The sequence below is a fragment of the Pseudorca crassidens genome, chromosome X, assembly GCF_039906515.1.
Source record: "Pseudorca crassidens isolate mPseCra1 chromosome X, mPseCra1.hap1, whole genome shotgun sequence".
In the NCBI taxonomy this organism is placed as follows: domain Eukaryota; kingdom Metazoa; phylum Chordata; class Mammalia; order Artiodactyla; family Delphinidae; genus Pseudorca; species Pseudorca crassidens.
This window is the reverse complement of record NC_090317.1, coordinates 50,649,669-50,657,248: the sequence shown is the minus strand read 5'-3', so window position 1 is coordinate 50,657,248 and position 7,580 is coordinate 50,649,669. Positions and strand designations below refer to the sequence as shown.

The window sequence follows — 7,580 nt, the reverse complement described above, 5'->3', positions numbered from 1 at the left end:
ACTATACCTCTAGTGCTTACAATGTGCTTGATAAAGTATAGGAACTCATGTCTTTATTGAATGAATGAGTAAATGGGAAAAAAAGAGTATTATGCATTGTGGCACATCTTCATTTACACTAAATAGGAGGCAAAGGAATGAATCTAAAGATTTTGATGGCCCTAAATACTTTTCATGAAAAAGGAAATTATTAATCACTCTCCACTGGTAATTCATCTGTAAGCAAACGTTTATTTTATAGGCAAGAATAACTTTGACAACAAAGATGAAGAAAGCTTTGAAACAATGTGACGAGACACAGGTATTATTAGTACATCTCATTGGGCTCTTTTTTACAGAACATCTTGATGTTTTAGATCATTATAAGAAACCTCACCCATGCAGTTAAAATAAAATTCTAAAAAACTTTCTGGAAATTTGTATGTAAACAGTTGAATTATTGAGGGTAAATACAATGCGACAGAAATGGGGAAGTATTTCTTTCTCCAAACAGTAGTTTAAAGAAAACAAAGAAAACCAAACAAACCTCTGCATACTTGTAAGAATCAGAAATATTATGATTATTTTTTATTTTGGAATTCACTCATATGTCCAAATGCTTTCCCTTCGCTTCCCATAAATTTTACCACAATTATTACACTTGTGATATGTTTGGTCGTCTTCCTTGGTTTGAACATTGGAACTGTTGAGGAAAAATCTTATACAAGTAGGCAACTATAAGGTATGTACTATCTTCATTGTAAGCCATTGTATTTGAGTGAGGTTTTTAATAGATGTAAATTACCTAGTCCCAAAGTGTTATGCTTAGCATTAAGAGAATAAGCCTCAGGGATATAAGAAGCAAATCAGAATTATGTTAAATCATGTCCAAGTGATAAAGCTTTTTACTTAAGTTTATATATGTGAAGGTGATGTATACAAGCCACATATTAAGCCCTAAAATAACTCAGAGAAAACTATATTTAAAATAGTTTGGAAAGCTCTAAGAACAAATTTACAGCAGTTAACAAAAGCATATTGTCCTTTTCACTTTATATCATGTTAAGTTATAATTATTTAAGACAGCACTGTGATAGTACCTTTTAAATAGAGTTCTAGGTACTATACCTGGATTACATTTTTAACCTCAGTAATTAGAAACATAACATTAGACTTATGACTATAGAAAGAGGCAATGATCTTATCTGGAACTAACTGGATAGCAGAATAAGAGAGCTATTTAAAAGTAGTCTGGTTTCTCCATGAAAACTCCTCAGAAATAAAGCCATCATTTGATGGCGTTAAGTCTGTGTACTCCGTGGCAGAACCCTCAGGAACAGAGTCATCCAATAAAGGAACTGAAGATGTAGTTAATGTTATTTCTCTTTCAGATGCCATTTCAATATAACCGCCAAGCCTGTGGTCTAAGACTTTATTGGTCCTGGACAAAATAAAATGCAATGCAGCATTAAATGTAACCAGTTTGGACTGATATATATTTTTCCTAACCAGTGGAGGGCCTTGGTGAATGGGATGAAAGGCCTTCTCATGCGTCCACCTGGTAAAATTTGAGGGAGCCCACTCAATGGGAAAAGGAGGCTGAGTAAGGCCTGTAATTGAGTGGTGACACTGAGGGCAAAAACTAGCTCTGAACATTCGATCTAGGTCAGCTTCTGAATAATCATTTTGAACAAGTCTAGTCTGTAGTAACCAATGACCTAGAGCCAGAGTAGGGAGACATGGCTCTTTACAATCAGGGCAACACCACTTGTCTAAAGGCATCTTTGTTGCAAGATAGTAGAATTAGTTAACAAAAAACAACAGCATTAAATATTACAGGGGTATTAATTCATTATTACAAAAATAACTTTAGACTTAAGATTTAAGTCTGAAAAAATACACTTTGTGCTTACTTATCCCTTAGTTTTCAGCCTCTATATCCAGGAAAATATAGTAACAACAATGGAAGAACATCTTATCCACAAAATAATAATGATCTAGTTAACAATTTTAACTTTGTAAATTCTCAGTACATTAAATGATAAATAAACCTACTGACATTAAATAGGAATACTAGGGAGAAGTATTTAAGTAGGATATTATTAATATTAGGATTAACTTTAGCAACAGTCTAGAAGTCTATCACACACTGGAAAGATGTGTCTACACCTCAGTGGAATTTGTTGAGAACCAGTGTCTCTTTTTCTCTCACTTCTAAGAGCAGTCTTAGTTCTTAAGAGCCAGTTCGGTACAGCATGGAATTTGTCACTTCCCAGTGACACAGTTCACAGGATTGGAATATTAGTCCTCCAAGATGAGATGGGTTCTGTCTGAGCAGGGCAGCTTTATATAAATTCAGATGCTAAAGAAATCTTACAGAAGGATCTGCACAATCATCTCAGCTGGTGGCATTATTATGTCCACTTGATTTTCAGTAGTTGACCAATCTGTTGAGCTGTTGTCTGGTATAGGTGATTTACACCAATGAGGTGTATAAGCCTTGTCCTATAATTTCCTGTAATGTTGTGTGGATTAGCAGAAAAATCTTGTCAGCCTCCTTCTCAGAGTATCTCTGGTAAAGTTCTTCCTTTGTGCTCCTAGATCTTGACCCAATCTCTTAGAAGCAGTTGATGAAAGGAATCTGATTACACTCGGGGTATCTGTAAAAGAAAATTTTACAAATCCTATGAAAACTTTGGTAATTTATATAGTGAAATTAAAAAGTTTACCGAGTATTATGGGTTAATGGCCTTTGTAAATGTGATTTGTTTTTCCTAGTTGTACTTTTATCTGATTTTTAAATTAGCACAGGTTAATTAATGTGAATGTTGAATAAGCTTGTGTAACCATATGTCACACGATTGTATTTCTTGAAACTTAAAAAAAACTTATAAACTTGTTAATTTTAGTTAATATACAGTAAGTATATTATACTTAACTAATATCAAATAATAAAGTTAGGAAATAAAATAGCAATTTAATATTTTGATCATTTTAGGAGGTTTACCTCTGAATACTAATTTCTTCATTTTAGTAGCTGACAAATGAAATTTCTGATGTGGAGCTATTTGTAATAATTTGTTTTTATTGTGCCTTTTTAACACAGAGTACATTTAAATTACAGTTTTAATATTAACATTAAAGCAAAGTACAGTAGCGTTTTGCAAAAAGACTTTTAAAAAATACATTGGATCCAAAAGAATGAAGGACTGAGCCTGTCAGTTATCTGACAGGTTTTTAATTCAAGGAGGGATATTGATTTTAATGATGGATCTGTCTTAATGTGAAAGCTAAAATCACTTTGATTTAGGTGTGATTTTTTATTATTAATTTACTTTTCAGTTGGTGAGATATCTGCATGTTCTAAGCTAAGCTGCTGTAGAAAACAAGAACAGATACTAAATAAGGATATACTAAAGAGAGGAGAATTTGACAAACTTACAAAGCAACTATTTAAGATGTATAAACATTTTATGTTTGAAATCTCTCCCAATTAGGGATTTTCAAATTTTATTTGTTTTTTTAAATTTTAATGTAATATAACTACAATGACAAGGCAAATCATTTGGTGTGTTTTCTGTGGCCATACTTTATGGAGAAGGACTTGAACATATTTGTTTTCATTGTCAGAAGGTAGACAGTATTACCACAGACAAAAGTAAAGATAGAGAGATAGATTAATAAATAAGTGATAAATATGTATTTTGATTTTTATAGTTGGTATTTAGCACGTTATAGTAATAGATATACTTGTTCAATGTAAATCATGGACTGATTGCAAACTTTTCCAATAAAAACTCACTTGGTCAAAGAAAAAGCATGGTCTAGTGCTGGACACTGTTTCTAAAAGAGATCAGAGACTATTCTGGAATTAATCTCTTTCATATGAATGTGCATTCATTTATTTAGAATTACACAATTACTAGAATATATTTATCCTAAATTTACTCTGAGAAAGTTAATTAGAATTAAATAGAAGGCTCAGGGTGCCAAAGAGAGGCTTGAGTTTGGCAGATAGGGTGTAAGACGTAATAACCTTAAGTTTCGTCAGAATTATTTGTAAGATATCAATTGCTAAACATTGTCCAAACAGACCCTGACATTGTTGACTATTATACTGGATCTTTTTATCTTGCATTTTTTGATTAATCAGATCTATTGGCCAAATTTTACTAATTATTTAATTAGATTTAATTGTTGGTGCCATCATTTCTCCCTTTTCCTGGGTCATCCTGTACGTCACAAGACGATTAGGTCACAGATGATTGAAGTGCAACATTCATCTGGTCTTTCCTTTTTGTTCAACATTAATTTGTATGACCTCATCTGCTAGAATGTTAACCTTGTAAGATCTGACACTGAGAACCTTGTAAATTATTAAGTTTACAAGATTTTAGGAAGAAAAAAAGCTACTGTTTCAGCTTCAGAATTCGTTGAAAATACAAGTAATTTCCTAGGAATTTAATGAATGTCAGTTCTGTAGAATCGCATTTGGTTATACTAATCTGGAAAATAATTAAATCTGTTGGGTCAGTGTAATGTAGAGCCAGCTCTAGAAGAGTTTATCTTGGATTGGAACAGCTTTCTGAATTGTGAGTTCCTACTTAAGAACTTAGGACTACTAATAGTCATGAACATATGATTTAAAACTGGAACTGCATGATTGTTAAGACTTTTTTCTCTGAGTTTTCTGAACTAGTTTCTGTAAATAGTACTGAATACCAATTGAAGAAGATGGTCAGCGATTTTAGTTTCATGGCTAATTAAGAACTCAAGTATCTGGATAAGTAAATAAGAAACTCCAAATGAAAGTGATCCTCTGTTATTCATGATCATCCCAAATGGAGGGATTTCACCTATCTTTAAAATATAGGAAATTTTCTTTTAATAATGAATATCCATGAGCCTGATATTTTTTTTAGAAACGAGACTTATTAATTTCTTCCATGGTTTAGTATCTCTTAATTGACCTTCCATAGGAGACTACTTAATGATTGATAATTCTTTTTCCTTTTGGTACTTGTAAGTGATCTGGTAACCTTGAGATGATACTGACACCCTCTGGAACTTGACTAAGATCACTTCCAACAGCACAGCACCCTGATTCTTGAATCTATCTGTTGTCACTCATATCACCTTGAGATCTTCCTGGGGCCACTGAGTGAAGATAAAGCCTTTGGCATTATCTGAAGACCTGTTGCTACCCACGGTCTAACCAAGGGTAATCCCTGGTGCCCTGAAAACCATTTAGTGCTATTTAATCCAATTTATAGAAAAGACAGAAAACCAACATTCAGATAATTGCTGCCTTAAAATAATCTGTACTGAAAGGTGATAGAGTGTAGTGGTGAGGAGTTGGAGTTGGACTGCCAGGTTATGATTCCAAGTTACCCAATTCATCACTGGGTAACTTGGATTCTCTGCACCTCAGTTCCCTTATATGTTAAGTTATGAAAATAAGCATATCTAAATCATCACACTGTTGTGAAGTTTAAATGGACTAATGTTTATAAAGTACATGTAGCCATTCCTAGCACACAGTGAGAGCTATATTAGACTTAAATATTAAATAAAGATAATGTGGTCATCTGTCAGATGACCTGACTAAAGTCAGTTGAGTTGTCAGAGTTATGACTAGAAAATTTCTTATCTTAGTCTGCATTTTAGTACTGGTGAAGAGGGATGTCTAACTCTGCATAATTATGATAGATCACAAGACCATTAATTGTTGTGGTACAGGAGTTAGCATTCCACACTGGTAATCAGTCTGTAAGCAAAGTTTATGTTAGTAGAGTAGGATATAAGCCAAATTCTGTTATAAAGATGGAGGAGGCAGTGAATTAACACTTAAGACTTAACTCACAGGCTGTACTCCAGGACAGAATCATGAATAAACTGGAGGACAAGCAGGACCAGATGATACCATGAAGAGAGGTTTACAGGCTTTCTATTGCCAACTGTTAATCGTGTGGCAGACAGGGCCTTGGTGTGCCGGCCAGGTGTCAGGTCTGTGCCTCTGAGGTGGGAGAGCTGAGTTCAGGACATTGGTCCACAAGAGACCTCCTAGCTCCATGTAATATCAAATGGCAAAAGCTCTCCCCGAGATCTCCATCTCAATGCTAAGATCCAGCTCCACTCAATGACCAGCAAGTTAGAGTGCTGGACACCCTATGTGAAACAACTAGCAAGACAGGAACACAAACCCACCCATAGCAGAGAGGCTGCCTAAAATCACAATAAGGCCAAAGACACCCCAGAAAACACCACTGGACATGGACCTGCACACCAGAAAGACAATATCCAGCCCCATCCACCAGAACACAGGCACCAGTCCCCTCCACCAGGAAGCCTACACAAGCCACTGAACCAACCACACCCACTGGGGGCAGACACCTAAAACAATGGGAACAACAGACCTACAGCCTGCGAAAAGGAGACCCCATACACGGTAAGTTATCCAAAATGAGAAGACAGAGAAATATGTAGCAGAAGAAGAGCAAGGTAAAAACCCACCAGACCTAACACATGAACAGGAAATAGGCAGTCTACCTGAAAAAGAATTCAAGTAATGATAGTCAAGATGATCCAAAAACTTGGAAATAGAAGGGAGAAAATACAAGAAATGTTTAACAAGGAATAAGAAGAACTAAAGAAACGTTTAACAAGGAATAAGAAGAACTAAAGAACAGACCAATCACAAACAAACAATGATGAACAACACAATAAATGAAATTAAAAATTCTCTAGAAGTAAACAATAACAGAATACCTGAGGCAGAAGAACAGATAAGTGACCTGACCAATAAAATAGTGGAAATAACTCCTGCAGAGCAGAATAAAGAAAAAAGAATGAAAAGAATTGAGGACAGTCTCAGAGCCTTCTGAGACAACATTAAATGCATCAATATTCAAATTATAGGGGTCGCAGAAGAAAAAGAGAAAAAGAAAGGGACTGAGAAAATATTTGAAGAGATTATAGTTGAAAACTTCTCTAATATGGGAAATAGTCAATCAAGTCCAGGAAGTGCAGAGAGTCCCATACAGGATAAATCCAAGGAGAAACACACCAAGACACATATTAGTCAAACTATCAAAAATTAAATACAAAGAAAAAAATATTAAAAGCAGCAAGGGAAAATCAACAAATAACATACAAGGGAATCCCAATAAGGTCAACAGCTGATCTTTCAGCAGAAACTCTGCAAGCCAGAAGGCTGTGGCAGGACATATTTAAAGTGATGAAAGTGGAAAACCTACAACAAAGATTACTCTACCCAGCAAGGATCTCATTCAGATTTGATGGAGAAATTAAAACCTTTACAGACAAGCAAAAGCTAAGAGAATTCAGCAGCACAAAACCAGCATTAGAACAAATGCTAAAGGAACTTCTCTAGGCAGGAAACACAAAAGAAGGAAAAGACCTACAAAAACAAACCCAAAAGAATTAAGAAAATGGGAATAGGAATATACATATTGATAATTACTTTAAATGTAAATGGATAAAATTCTCCAACCAAAAGACACAGCCTCAGTCAATGGATACAAAAACAAGACCCATATATATGCTGTCTACAAGAGACCCACTTCAGACCAAGGGACACA

The 7,580-nt window shown here is 34.7% G+C and overlaps 1 long non-coding RNA gene across 1 annotated transcript in view; it reads right to left on the bottom strand.

Annotated features, from left to right (window-relative positions):
* Positions 1 to 211: 211 nt before the first annotated feature.
* The window catches only part of LOC137216425 (uncharacterized), a 37,224-nt gene continuing 29,855 nt past the window's right edge, over positions 212 to 7,580 (bottom strand). The window contains exon 2 of the long non-coding RNA XR_010939768.1: positions 212 to 2,639. This is a non-coding gene — a long non-coding RNA (uncharacterized lncRNA). The remainder of the gene's footprint in view (positions 2,640 to 7,580) is intronic.